The sequence below is a fragment of the Neovison vison genome, chromosome 3 (genome assembly GCF_020171115.1).
Source record: "Neovison vison isolate M4711 chromosome 3, ASM_NN_V1, whole genome shotgun sequence".
Classification (NCBI taxonomy): Eukaryota; Metazoa; Chordata; class Mammalia; order Carnivora; family Mustelidae; genus Neogale; species Neogale vison.
The window spans coordinates 89,965,123-89,979,314 of NC_058093.1; the positions used below are offsets into that span (position 1 = coordinate 89,965,123).

The window sequence follows — 14,192 nt, forward strand, 5'->3', positions numbered from 1 at the left end:
CTGGCTGCACTCCAAGCTCACCGAGCCTGCGACCGGTTCAAGGTAACCCCGAGCTGTGAGCTCACTGTTGGCTCTGTCTCTGTAGCTGGCTTCCCTGTTCTAATACCTGTAAGCTCTGCAACACTCAGGCACCCCCGATCCTTCTGTGACCCTGCGGGACCTGAGGCCACGCTGACCCCCGTGTGGGCTTCACCCCGGTTTAGCCTCTGGAGCGATGTCCCTCAGCGGAACAGACTTTGTTGCTCCGCCACTTGCAGGGAGCCAGCTCCTCCCCCCGGGGTCTGTCTTCCCATGGCTCTGGATTCACTTCTCCACCAGTCATACCTTTCAGAAAGTGGTTGTTTTTCTGTTTCTAGAATTGCTGTTCTTCTCTTCAATCTGCCGATGGATTTGTAGGTGTTTGCAATCTTTAGATAAGCTATCTAGCTGATCTCCTGCTAGTGGAAGTAGTCTCAGCCTGCTACTTCTCCGCCATCTTGACTCCTCCCTCTTTTTCCATTTCTTTGGGGGAAAAATGGTATTTTGATAGGGATTGCATTACATGAGTAGATTGTTTTGCATAGCATAGACATTTTTTGCAATATTTGTTCTTCCAATCCATGAGCATGGAATATTTTTTCATTTCTTTGTGTCTTCCTCAATTTTTTTCATGAGTACTTTATACTTTTCTGAGTACAGATTCTTTGGCTCTTTGGTTAGGTTCACTCCTAGTTATCTAATGGTTTGTGGTGCAATTGTAAATGGGATCGACTCCTTAATTTCTCTTTCTTCTGTCTTGTTGGTGTATAGAAATACAACTGATTTCTGTGCATTGATTTTATATCCTGACCCTTTATTAAATTCCTGTATGAGTTCTAGCAGTTTTGGAGTGAAATCATCTGGGTTTTCCACATGAAGTATCTTATCATCCATAGGACTTCTAGTACTATGTTGAATAGTAGTGGTGATAGTAGACATCCCTGCTGTGTTCTTGACCTTAGGGGAAAAGCTCTGTTTTTCCTCACTGAGAATGAAATTCGTTGTGGGTATTTCATAGGTGACTTTTATGATATTGAGGTTATGTCCCCTCAGTCGCTACACTGTGAAGAGTTTTGATCAAGAAGGATGGTGTACTTTGTCAAATGCTTTTTCAGCATCTGTTGAGAGTATCATATGGTTCTTTTTCTTTCTTTTATTAATGTATCATATCATATTGATTGATTCGCAGATTTCTTTGCAGCCCAGGAATAAATCCTACTTGGTCATGGTGAATAAACCTTTTAATATACTGTTGGATCTTACTGACTAGTATTTTGGTGAGAATTTTTGCAACAATGTTTATCAAGGATATTGGTCTATAATTCTCCTTTATGGTGTGGTCTTTGTCTGGTTTGGGGATCAAGGTAATGCTGGCCTCATAAAATGAGTTTGAAAGTTTTCCTTTCATTTTTATTTTTTGGAACAGTTTCAGGAGGGTAGGTATCAATTCTTCTTTAAATGCTTGGTAGAATTCCCCTGGGAAGCCATTTCACCCTGGGCTCTTATTTGTTGGGAGATTTTTGATGACTGCTTCAATTTCTTTACTAGTTATGGGTCTGTTCAGGTTTTCCATTTCTTCCTCATTCAGGTTTGGTAGTTTATATGTCTCTAGGAATGCATCCATTTCTTCCAGTTTGTCAAATTTGTTGCATACATTTGCTCATATGTTCTTATAATTGTTTGTCTTCTTTGGTGTTGGTTGTGATCTCTTTTCTTTCATTCATGATTTTATTTATTTGGGTCCTTTCTCTTTTCTTCATGATAAGTCTGGCCAGGGGGTTATCAATCTTACTAATTCTTTCAAAGAACCAGCTCCTAGTTTCGTTGATTTGTTCTATTGTTTTTTGGTTTCTATTTCATTGATTTTTGCTCTGATCTTTATTATTTCTCTTCTCCTGCTGGGTTTATGCTTTCTTTGCTGTTCTTCCACTCCTTTAGGTGTAGGGTTGGGTTGTGTACCTGAGACCTTTCTTGTTTCTTGAGAAAGGCTTGTATCGCTATCTACTTCCCTCTTGGGACTGCCTTTGCCATGTCCCAAAGATTTGAAACAGTTGTGTTTTCATTTTCATTTATTTCCATGAATTTTTTTAAATTATTTTTTAATTTCCTGGTTAACCCATTCATTCTTTATTAGGATACTCTTTAACCTCTATGTATTTGAGTTCTTTCCAGCTCAATGTGGAAATGTGGTTGAGTTCTAGTTTCAAAACATTATAGTCTGAAAATATGCAAGGAATGATCCCAGTCTTTTGGTACTTGTTGAGATCTGATTTGTGACCCAGGATATAATCTATTCTGGAGAATGTTCCATGTGGACTAGAGAAGAATATGTATTCTATTAATTTGGGATGGAATGTTCTGAACATATCTGTGATGTCCAACTGGTCACTTAAAGCCTTTATTTCCTTGCCTGTAAGGTGACTATTACTGTGTGTTGTTTCTGTTCTTTTCTGGTTTGTTACTTAAGCTCTTTCTTTGCTTCTCTCACCTTTTTCAACATTTTCTGTAGGGTTGGTTTGGTATTTGCAAATTCTTTTAATGTTTGCTTGTCCTGAAAGCTTTTTATCTTTATCTTTTTATCTTTATCTTTTCAGTGACAGCCTAGCTGGATATAGTATTCTTGGATGCATATTTTTCTCATTTAGTGCTCAGAAAATATCATGCCAGTCCTTTCTGGCCTGCCAGTTCTCTATGGATAGGTCTGCTGCCAATCCTATGTTTCTATCATTGTACACTATAGACCTCTTGTTCCTGAACTGCTTTTAAGATTTTCTCTTTGTCACTAGGACTTGAAAGTTTTACTATTAGATGACTGTGTCTGGACCTATTTTTAATGATTTTTGAGGGGGGTTCTCTGTGCTTCCTGTACTTCGATGCGGGTTTCCTTTGCTGTATTAGGGAAATTCTCTACTATATTTGCTCCACTATACCTTGTGTGCTCTCTCTCTTTCTTCTTCTTCTGGAATTCCAGTTACTCTAATATTGTTTCATCTTATGCTATCCTTATCTTTCGACTTCTTCCCTCATGGCCCAGTAGTTGTTTGTCTTTTTTGCTCAGTTTCTTTATTCTCCATCATGTGGTCTTCTGTATATTACTAATTCTCTTTTCTGCCTTATTTATCCTAGCAGTAAGAGCTTCCATTTTTAATTACACATCATTAATAGCTTTTTTGATCAACTTGGTTAGATTTTACTTCTTTTATTTCTCTAGAAAGGAATTTTATTTCTCCAGAAAGGTTTTCTCTAATATCTTTCATGCCTTTTTTTTTTTTTTTTTTTTTTTAGCTCAGCTAGCACCTTGAAAATCATCATTCTGAACTCTTGTTCTGATATATTACTAGTGACGGTATTGATTAGGTCCCTAGCCTTCAGTACTGCTTCCTGTTCTTTTTGTGTGTGTGTGATGAGTATTTCCACCTTGTCATTTTATCCAGATAAGAATAGATGAATGAGAGAACAAATTACTAAAAGGGTAGCAATGACCCCAGAAAAATATATGCTATCCAAAGCGGAAGAGACCCAAAAGTGGGGTAGAAGAAAGGGGGAAAAAAGGAAAAAAAAATTATATATATATATATGACTAGAGCAGAGTCACACACTTGATTTTGAGTGTATTTTGGTCTGTTAGAAAAATCTACCTCCCAAAATTTTAAAGAAAGAAAAACTTATGTATATAAAAAAATAAGGATAAATAAAATGAAGTGATGGAATATGACTGCAAAGATGGAAAATTTAAAAAGATTCTAAAAAAGGAACAGATAAGATAAGAATTTGGTTAAAAAAAGGGGGGAAAGAATGTGATGTGGCTGCTGGAGACTAGAAAAAGGCATGAGCTAGACTTAGGGTATATTTGATCTATTAGAAGAAATTGCATTGCAAAATTTTAAAGGAAAACAAATATATGTGTACAAAAAAATAAGGTTAAGTAAAAAGAAAGGATAAAATATGACTAAAACAATGAAAATTTAAAAAATTTTAAAAAGGTATTGATAAAAAAGTAAAAAAAATTAAAATAAGAAAGAGGAAAATATTTTAAAGATAGAATAAGAAAAAATAAAATTTAAAAGACTTAAAATTGAGAGTGCCTGGGTGGCTCAGTGGATTAATGCTTCTACCTTTGGCTTGGGTCATGATTCCAGGGTCCTGGGATCAAGTCCCATATCTGGTTCTCAGCTCAGCAGGGAGCCTGCTTCCTCCTTTCTCTCTCTCTCTGCCTTCCTCTCTTCCTACTTGTGATCTCTATCTGTCAAATAAATAAATAAAATCTTTTAAAAAATTAAAATCGAAAGACTGAAGGATGATGGGATGATTTTCCCTATCTCTGGAGTTCTGCTATTCTCCTTGATTGGTAAACTTGGTCTTGGCTGGATGTTCTTGATGATTTTTGGGGGAAGGTACTGTTGCAGTGATTCTCAAATGTTTTTGCCACAGGCGGAATTGCACTGCCCTTGCCAGGGGCCAGACTAAGTAATCTGCTCAGGTTCACTCTCCATAGCTTTTGTTCCCTGATCGCATTCCATATAGCATTGGAGGAAGAAAATGAAGTTGGCGACCTCCTGATTCCCGGCCCCATAGTTGCTGAGAGCTCAGGGCCCCACTACTCAATATGCTCTCAGAAAAAAGCAGTGAATCTCTCCCATCTCCCTGGTCTCCAGCCACACTCTGATTTCACCCAGCTTGTAACCAAGCATTTCTATCCCTGACGCAGGGCCCAATTTGGAGTCTCCAAAACCAGCAGATTCCTGCCATGTGCTCATGCACCACTCCGCCCATAGGAGGAAGCAGGAGGTCTCTCCCGATCTGCCACTTGTGGGGTCCCTGCTCAAAGAGCAGTGGCCTTACTGTGCCTTGGATCACAGTTTAAGGTAACACTGAGCTGAGAGCTCCCTCCTTGGCTCCATCTCTGCTGCACGCTATCCCGCTCCAATACCTGGGAGCTCTGCCACACTCAGACACCCCCACTCTTTCCTTGACCCTCCTGGGTCCTGAGACCACACTGTGCCCATGAGGTCTCCACCCCGCTTAACCTCTGGAGCTATGTCTCTCAGTGGAACAGACTTCTAAAATTTCTGATTTTTCCTCTGCTGCTCCATCATTTGCCAGGAGCTGGCCCCTCCCCACAGGGCTATCTTCCCATGGTTTTGGATTCACTTCTCCACGCTCCAACCTTCCAGAAGGTGGTCAATTTTCTGTTCCTAGAATTGCTGCTCTTCTTCTCTTCTATCATCTGTTGCGTTTGTAGACATTCAGAATGGCTTGATAACTAACTAGTTGAACTCCTGCAACCTGATATTTCAGTCTCCTTCTCCTCTGCCATCTTGCTAACAACATCTAGGCTCCAGCCCTCTTTTGTTTGTTTGTTTGTTTTGTTTTGTTTTGTTTTGTTTTTAATTTTTGTTTTTATTTAGCTAGCCTGACAATAGAGAGTTATTATATGTATCACTAGGACCAATGTCAAAGAGCTTATTACCTAATTTTTTCTTGTTTTATGGTTTCAAGTTTTGAGTCTTTAGTCCATTTTGTTTATTTTTGTATATGATGTTAGAAATTAGCCCACTTTCCTTTTTTCACATGTAGCTGTCTAGTTCTCCCAACACCATTTATGGAAGACACTATCTTTTTTTTCCATTGTGTATTCTTGCCTCCTTTGTTATAGACTAATGGACCATATAAGCATAGGTTTATTTCTGGGCTCTATTCTGTTCCATTGACCTGTTGGGCCTATTTTTGTACCAGTACCATAATGTTTTGATTACTATGGCTTTGTAGTATAGTTTGAAATTCAGGAGCATGACAACCTGTGGCTTTGGTCTTCATTCCAAAGATTGCTTTGACTATTTGGTGTTTTCTGTGGTTTCATACAAATTTTAGGGTTATTTATTCTAGTTTTGTGAAAATATATGTTGGTAGTTGGATAGGGATTGTATTGAACATGTAGATTGCATGTATAGTATAGACATTTTAATATTAATTCTTCCAACCTGTGGATATAATTCATATTTCCATTATTTGTGTCATCAACTTGTATCATCAATGTCTTAGCGTTTTCAGAGTATAAGTCTTTGACTTCGTTCATTCAGTTTATTCCTCCATATTTTACTCTATAATGTCATTATAAATGGGATAATTTCCTAAATTTCTTATTCTGATAGCTCATTATTAGTATATAGAAATACAATAGATATATATCTATTGGTTTTGCATTATGCAACTTTACTGAATTCATTTATTAGCTCTAATAGCTTTAGAGTTTTTTAATGTATAATATTATGTTATTTAAAAGTAGTAACAGTTTTAGTTTTTCCTTAATAATTTTTTTTCACTTTGCCTTAATAATTTGAACAACTTGTATTTTTCTTTTCTTTTTCATTTTTTTAATTACAAGAAACCCACTTTATTATTTTTTAAATTTTAATTCCAGTGTAGTTAATATATAGTGTTATATTAGGTTCAGGTATACAATGTAGTGATTCAACAATTCTATACATTACTCAATGCTCCTAATGATAAGTGTACTCTTAATCCCCTTCACCTATTTTACTTATCCCCTAAACATCTTACCTCTGATAACCACTTTGTTCTTTATAGTTAAGACTCTTTTTTGGTTTGTCTCTTTATTCTTTGTATTTGTCTATTTGTTTGTTTTGTTTCTTAAGTTCCACATATGAATGAAATCATATGGTATTTGTCTTTCTGTGACTGGCTTATTTTGCTTAGCACTGCAATCTGTAGGTACACCCATGTTGTTGTAAATGGAAGAATTTCATCCTTTTTTTTATTGCTGAGTAGAAATCCATTGTATGTGTGTATGTGTGTGTGTGTTGTAACACATACTACATCATTTTTCTGCATTCATCTGCTTAATGGACACTAGGACACTAGGCAGCTTTCATAATTTGGCTATTATAAATAGTGCTTCAGTAAATGTAAGGGTGCATATATCTTTTTGAATTAGTGTTTTCACATTTTTTGGGTAAATACCCAGTAGTAGAATTATTGGATTACATAGTAATTTTATTTTTAATTTTTTGAGGAAAAAAAATTAAAAATGTTTTCCATGGTGGTTGAACCAGTTTACATTCCCATCAAGAATACAATTATCATATGGTTTCACTTATTTGTGGAGCATAACAAATAGCATGGAGGACAAGGGGCATTAGAGAGGAGTAGGGAATTTGGGTAAATTGGAAGGGGAGGTGAACCATGAGAGACTATGGACTCTGAAAAACAGTCTGAGGGGTTTGAAGTGGCGGGGTGGTGGGAGGTGGGGGTACCAGGTGGTGGGTATTATAGAGGGCACGGCTTGCATGGAGCACTGGGTGTGGTGAAAAATAATGAATAATGTTTTTCTGAAAATAAATAAATTGGAAAATAAATAAATAAATAAATAAAGAATACACAGATTTTTCTGTTCTATCTACATCCTTACCAACACTTGTTGTTTCTTGTGTTCTTGATTTTAACCATTCTGATTTACATTTTGCTGATGATTATTGATATGACCATCTTTTCCTGTAACTGTTAGTCATATGTGTGCCTTCTTTGGAGAAATATCTGTTGCTGTCTTATGCCCATTTTTAATTGGATTATGTCTAGGTTTTTCTTGGGTCTGAGTTGCATAAGTTATATATTTTGAATACTAATTCTTTATCAGTTATGTCATTTGTAAAGCTCTTCTCCCCTCCAGTAGGATGTCTTTTAGTTTTACTTTAGTTTTACTTTTAGTTTTACTGTTTTCTTTGCTGTGCAGAGCTTTTTATTTTGATGTAGTCAAAATAGTTATTTTTTCTTGTTTCATTCACTTCAGGGTACATATCTTAAAAAATGCTGCTATGGCCAATGTCAAAGAAAATGCTGCCTATGCTCTGTACTAGGATTTTTATGCTTTTAGGTCTCAGTTTTAGGTCCTTAATCCATTTTGAGTTTATGTATGATGTATAAAGTGGTCCAGTTTCATTCTTTTGTCCGTAGCTGTCCAGTTTTCCTCACAAAGGAGGAAGATCCTTTTTGTTTTTGTTTATTTCATTTGTTTTGAAGAGACTTGCCCATTGCCTATTTTTGACTCCTTTGTTGAAGATTACTTGAACATATAATCATAGGCTCATTTCTGGGCTCTCCATTCTGTTTCGTTGATCTATGTGTCTCTTTTTGTGTCTGTACCATATTGTTTTGATTATTACAGAGTTATAGTATATATTGAAATCTGGGATTGTGGTACCTCCAGTTTTGTTCTTCATTTTCAAGATTTCTTTGGGTGTTTTTTGGGGCCTTTGATGCTTCCATACAAATTTTAGGGTTGTTTGTTCTGGTTCTGCAGAAAATGCTGTTGATATTTTGATAGGGAATGAATCAAATATGTAAATTGTTTTGAGTAGTATAGATATTTTAACAGTGTTTGTTCTTTCAATCCATGAGCATGGAAAGTCTTCCTGTTTCTTTGTTCTGCCTTTGATTTCTTTCCTTAGTGTTTTATAGTTTTCAGAGTACATGTCTTTCAATACTTTGGTTAAATTTGTTAAGTATTTTATTATTTTCGATGCAATTAAAATGGTATTGCTTTCTATTTCTGCTGCTTCATTATTTGTTTACAGAAATGCAACAGAGCTATATTGATTTTGTATCCCACAACCTCACTGAATTAACTTATTTATAGATAGTATCTTCTCATCTGCAAATATTGAAAGTTTTTTTGTTTGTTTGTTTGTTTGTTTTTACCTACCAATTTTGGCTTTCACTTCTTTTTGTTGTCTGATTGCTATGGCTAGGATTTCCAGTATTATATTGAAGAAGAGGGTGAAAATGAATGCCCTTGTTTTGTTCCTTAACTTTGGAAAAAATCTGTTTTTCCCTCATTAAGTTTGATATTAACTGTGGGTTTTTCTTATAAGGCCTTTATTATGTTGAGGTATATTCCCTCTAAACCTACTATCTTGAGGGTTTTATCATGAATGGATACTCTACTTTGTTAAGTGTTTTTTTCTCCACTTATTGAAATAAGCATATGGTTTTTATCCTTCCTCTTGTTGATGCAGTGTGTCACTTTGATTAATTTGCAAATACTGAACCACCCTCACATCGCAGGAATAAATCCCACTCAATTGCAGTGAATAATTTTTTAATGAATTGTTGCTTTGGGTTTGCCAATATTTTCTTGAGGATTTTTGCTTTTATGATCATCAGATATATTGGCTGGTAATTTTCTTTTTGAATGATATCTTTATCTGGTTTTGGTATCAGGGTAATGCTGGCCTCAAAGAATGACTTTGAAAGGTTTCCTTCCTCTTCTATTTTTTGGAATAGTTTGAAAAGAACTTAATGCCTGTTCTTTAAAAGGCATTAAAAGTTTTGGTAGACTAGAAGCTTTGGTAGTTTGGTAGACTAGAAGCTTCTAGTCTGCACTTCTGTTTTTTGGGAGTATTTTTTATTACTGATTTAAATTCATTGCTGGGAATTGATCTGTCAAATTTTCTATTTCTTCCTGATTACTTTTGGGAGGCTGTCTGTTTCTGGGAATTTATTTCTTAGGTTGACCAATTTGTTGCATATAATTTTTCATGATAATCTCTTAAAATCCTTTGTATTTATGTGGTATTAGTTATTATTTCTCTTTCATTTACGATTGTTTGAGTCTTTTTTTTTTCTGATGTGTCATGTGGCTTAAAGTTTATCAATTTTATTGATTTTTTTCAATGAACCAGCAGCTCTTGGTTTTATTGATCTGTCTGATTGCTTTCTGTCTGTTTGTTTTATTTTAGGGCTTTTTGGGAGGTTCTTCTTTTGGTTTCTATTATATTTATTTCTGCTCTAATCTTGATTATTTCCTTCCTTTACTGGTTTGGGGTTTTGTTTGTTCTTTTATTTCTAGTTCCTTTAGATGTAAAGTTAGAAGGGATTTTTTTTTTTCTACTATTTCTTGAAGTAAACCTGTATCTCTAAACTTCACTCTTAGAACTCTTTTTGCTGTGTCCCATAGATTTTGGACAGTTGTGTTTCCATTTTCATTTGTTTTGGGTAGTATTTTTTTTCTTTTTAAAAAATTTCTTCATTGACATATTGATTGTTTAGTAGCATGCTCTTTAGTCTCCTTGTTTGTATTGTATTTGTTTCTTTTTCTTTTAATGTTCTTCTTATAGTTGATTTATAATTTTGTAGTGTTATGGTCAGCAAAGATACTTGATATGATTTCAGTCATCTTATATTTATTGAGACTTGTTTTATAGCCTGCTATGTGATCTGTCCTATAGAATATTTTATGAACGCTTGTGAAGAATATGTATTCTGCTGTATTTATTTGGAGTATTCTGTTAAGTCTGTTTGGTCTAATGTGTTGTTCAAGGACATTGTTTTTTTATTAATTTTCTGTCTGGACATCCACTGATGCAAGTGGAGTATTAAAGTCTCCTACTATTATTGTATTTCTACTAATTTCTCTCTTTGTATCTCTTAATATCTGCTTTATGTATTTAGTTGTTCCTATGTTGGGTGCATTAATATTACAAGTGTTATATCTTGTTGAATTTTGCTCTTTATCATTATGTAATACCCTTCTTTATTTCTTGATGCAACCCTTTTTGTTGTTGTAGTTGTTTTTGTTTACTTATTTCTTTAGTTAGTTAGTTCAGTCTATTTGGCCTCATAAAAGCATTCCACCTCAGCTTTCTTCCTTTCCATTTGCATGGAATATCTTTTCCCATTCCTTAACTTTCAGTCATTGTCTGTTTTTAGATATGAAATGAAGCTCTTGTAGGCAGCAATAGACTATATTTTGTTCTCCTTTGAAATAATTAAGCATTTTTATGAAGTCCAAAAAATCAACTGGAATTAAGCCTGCCTTTTTAAGTAGATGTATACTCCAGGTTATCTTCTAGCTTTATCATAGTTCCTTCAAACAAATTTTGCTTTTTTATGTTATCTTTCACATTCTTGTGGATATTTGCATTTTCCATCTCTGGCTAGTTAAAGATTATATAGCAAATAAATTGAAAAGAGAGCAGGAAGTAAATTTTGTCATTGTGTAACTTTCAAAAAAGTTCAAAATGTGACTCATACCAATATGTAGTGAATATGTATTAAGGAGTCACTTAGCTCACTGATGAGAACGATAAGGATGGCAAATCTGGTTCAAAGGTATACAGAAGAGACTGAAGTGTTTACAGTCAATGAAGCAAAAACTTGCTAATTTAAGATTGTAAAGTTAGATATAAAACTATTTAATGTCATAGTAAACAATAAACTAGGGTTATCTTTACTACCTGATGGAAATCATTTGCATCACTATTGGACATAAATTATTTGCAAATTAGCAATGTACAAATTCAAAGAGACTGAAATCTGATTAGTATTAAATTGTAAGTTAAACAAAGGTATATTACTCAGGAAAATTCACTGATTTTTTAAGGTGTAACAAACACTGATTCAGTATGACATTGACAGAACATGTAGACATTCCTTTATATTTTTTTCTTAAAAAGAGTTTGACTTTTGTTCTCAATAATTTTGTAGCATGGACAACTCTATTATACTTGAGTAGGTATGTTATTTTGTCAGAGTGCCACATTAGCATACCACAGACTAGATGACTTAAACAACTGAAATTCATTTTCTCACGATTCTGAAGATAGGAGGTTCTAGATCATAGTTTCAAATGGTTGAATTCCTCTGAGGCCACTCCTTGCTTGCAAATAGCCTTTCCTCTATGTATAGGAATTCCTGCTATCTCTCTTTGCATGTCTTAATCTCATTTTATAAGGATATGGGCTAGATTAGATTAGGGCTCAATTTAATGGCCTTGATTGCGTCACCTCTTTAAGAATTATCTCCAAATAAAGTCACATTCTCAGGCAATGGAGGTTAGGACTTCAACAAATGAATTTTGGGGAAATACGATTCAGTCCATAATAGTTAGTATACATTACATTTTAGTGATTTAAAATCAGTACCGTATTCACCAACTCTGGAAATTAATTATTTGCCTTGTGTCATGATGAAAAATCTGTTGCAATGTATATGTGTGTGTATCCAATTATAGATTATAAATAGTTGCCTTTTGTTAAAAAAAAAACACATTTTCCTTGAGTTTTTCATTTTATTTTAACTGGGTATAACTTTAAAAAGTTTTTAGACCCAACAAATATTGTGTTTTAAAACATTGTTATTTAAAAAATTGTTATTAACTACTTATATGATGTACAAGTTTGAAAATGCTTTCAATGTTTTTTTCATTATTATTTAAAATTTTACCAATATTGATATATTGTAGCTATGAGTAGAATAGTAACCTTTATATTTGCCAATTAGAAAATTCTGAGTAACCATAATAAAAGCCATTTCCAAAAAAAAAAAAAAAAAGAAATAGAAAAGAAAAAATTCAGTTGACTTCAGTTGAAAAATGAATGAAAAGCAATGAGGAAACATAATAACAGGAATATATTTGAATTTTTGTTCTAGTAATAGTAAAGTAATAAGGGTCTAACTAAAAATTCAGAATTTTTTTGTAATGTCATAAAATGATTACAATTTCCTATGATCTTGGTTATATTTCCACAAAGTTAAGATGAAATACTCAATCCATTGTCTGGAAGATTCATCTATCTCCTGAAATGAGTAAATAATTTCAGTCAAATTTATTTACTTATTGTCTATCTATTGGCTTCCTTACTTGAACTTTTTGTCTGATTGCCTCAGTTCTCCAATCTTAATAAAAGATTACATTAAAACTAGACAAACTCAAATATAAGAAAAGGAAACAAAGCCAATACCCACAATTACTGAGTGTTTGGCTAATTATTAGGTTATTGAATGAGACCTTTGTGCTTCAAACTTGGATGGTTGTTAACAATACCTATTGTTTCAGTAGCAGAGAATCTTTCTTTAATGATAAAGAGTTGGAAAAAGGTGTGAATGCTGTCAAAAAGCTCTTTTGTCTGAAATTGCAATTGCATAGTCTACACAAACTGCATGCCTAGCATGAAGGATAGGCCATTGAATGGACTCTGGCACATACTTTATCTGAACACAAGGTATTTAAAATGACATTTGAAACAGTGGGTTTTGTGCTGTAGTTGATATAATAATGTAAAAAGAATTTTTAAAAAAGCATGCATTTGCAGATTTCTGGAGACAGAGAAATAGTTCAGCTTTTTAAAAATCCTGGTTGCTGAGCTGGTTGAAAAAAGCTGCATGTAGTTTGTGGAACATATTTAAATGGTTATGTTTCCATAAAGACTGTGCAATTCAGGAATAAAACTGTAATCGATAGCTTGAAAACGTGTGTCCAATGAATTGCAATATCCACTTTCTGCTTGTCCTTGTAAGGCATGATAGAAATTCCCACAAACTTGTTACTTTCTGTGCTGGCTTTGACAATATACCATTAAGAGTGATAATAATGACACATGCATCTACGTTAGTCTTTCTGTAGAAAGGATATCATTCACTGAAGCTGCAGGTTACTAAAGAAGTATTTTGAAGCAGAGTAGGAAGAATGTTTAGGTTCAGATTATAAAAAGAAACTGCTTGGTGAATGAATCATAGATCCGTAGTAAGTTTGAAGAAGGAGGTATCAAAGTATAATTTCCAATAGATAAAAACATGATTGTCATAAAATTCAAGAATAAATATGAACCAGGAATTTATTTATGAATTATTGAGGAAACAAGCCCAGTATTGAATGAAGATCTAAGAGCATTAGTGGAATTAGATATTTGCAGACATTTTAAAGAAAAAGAATATATAAATAAAATTTATAGGAAAGAATAAAAATGGTTAATGCCTCACAGGACAGTACGACCATAGCCTTTGTAGTTATCTTTTCTACCAGAAAAATATCTATAAATCAGCATGAAATTCCACCATGGCATAGGTATGATCAAATAGAAGATATTCAAGTCAAACGCAGATACAGTCTCCTAGAGCTGCTCTATTCATTGTAGCCACTAACTATATCATTTAAATTTAAATCTGAGATCACTAAAATGAAATCAGTACAGATTTGGTTTCCCATTCACACTAGTCACATTTTAAGTATTCAACTAGATATATTTGGTTAATGGATACTTGATTAGACAACACGGATGTAGAATGTTTCCTTCATCACAGAAGGTACTATTAAAAATACTCTTCTAGAGAATTAATCTTTGAGCAGGGCTGTTTTATAATAACTGTGTATGCCACTG

General features: G+C 34.0%; 1 protein-coding gene across 1 annotated transcript in view; it reads left to right on the plus strand.

Annotated features, from left to right (window-relative positions):
• Window positions 1-14,192, plus strand: part of LRP1B (LDL receptor related protein 1B) — a 1,985,448-nt gene that overhangs the window by 966,713 nt on the left and 1,004,543 nt on the right. The window lies entirely within an intron of this gene.